We start from the raw sequence: 1,313 nt of genomic DNA on the forward strand, positions 1-1,313 counted from the left end.
CTGTAATCTCTCTTCTTGTTTCTTTTGCTCTTCTTGTATCGCTGCCATCAAATCTGTTAAGCTGTAGTTTGATTTGCCACTTCTCGTTTCCATCTTCCTTTTTCTTTTCTTTTTTCCCTTTTCTGTACCACTTTCTCACACCAGTTTGTTACGTATCTGCTCGTTTGTTAATTTCCGGTATATATTCTTTTCGAGGAACTTCACTTTCTTAATTAAAACTAGTTTATTTTTTCTTGATACAACTTTTTGTAATACACAGAATTTCCACAGTCACTTTGAATTTAACAACCTTTATAACATACGCTATAAATCACAGCGATTCAAAACATTTTACTAACGGTGCCTACTGTTTGCTTGACTCAGTTATCTATCTCTTCAATCTATCTGCATATTTATCTATCGCTGGTTTTATTTGCCGGGCTTATATAATAAAAAAGAGGGCGCCTGGCAAACACTCGGACATTCGCGTGGTTCCTCGATAATTCATGATCCTTCGAGAAACTCCAGCGCGCATGCTCCCAGCGTCGTGTGACTTCCGGTGTCGTAACAATATATATATTTCAAATATACAATTACATTTGTTTTAAGACGTTATATTTAGACATAATGCATTTTTAACCACTTCACTCTTTATCTAGTCCCTTAGGGATTCTGAATATAGTATGGTTAGAATATTATTTTTATACACTCTTCTAATTATTGGAAGTCCCTAAGTGACTAGATTAAGAATGAAGTGGTTAAAATGTATTAGGCCTAATTCTAACGTCTTATGACAAATGAAACTATAATCAGTTTTTGCCGACTTGTAAAACACGTACACACCAAAACAATTGTTACTGGAAATCCCTAAGAATGAAGAGGTTAAAATGTATTATAAAAATAAATTTTATTTTCATTCATAATGTTGAAAAGTATTCATTTACTTTACGAGAGGCAATGCAGTTTGTCAACAGCACCCACCGCCAAATGTTGAGCTACTCTTGTTTGATGGAATAGTAGAAATTATCCGACACTCTTATAGTTCATCCACGGTCTCAAAGTGCGGAGTGTGTTTTGTGGCAAAGGATCGCAAACTTTTAATCCTCAGATTCACAGTCCGAACATGCTAATCACTATACCAAGTCTCGACCACCAACCAGATTCACAGTCCGAACATGCTAATCACTATACCAAGTCTCGACCACCAACCAGATTCACAGTCCGAACATGCTAATCACTATACCAAGTCTCGACCACCAACCAGATTCACAGTCCGAACATGCTAATCACTACACCAAGTCTACGACCACCAACAAGGAATCATACTACATCAC

General features: G+C 36.6%; 1 protein-coding gene across 1 annotated transcript in view; it reads right to left on the bottom strand.

The window, feature by feature from the left end:
• LOC111088380 overlaps positions 1–1,313 on the bottom strand; it is a 10,685-nt gene that overhangs the window by 4,293 nt on the left and 5,079 nt on the right. The window lies entirely within an intron of this gene.

Source organism: Limulus polyphemus, unplaced genomic scaffold (assembly GCF_000517525.1).
Source record: "Limulus polyphemus unplaced genomic scaffold, Limulus_polyphemus-2.1.2 Scaffold3647, whole genome shotgun sequence".
NCBI classification, from domain to species: Eukaryota; Metazoa; Arthropoda; class Merostomata; order Xiphosura; family Limulidae; genus Limulus; species Limulus polyphemus.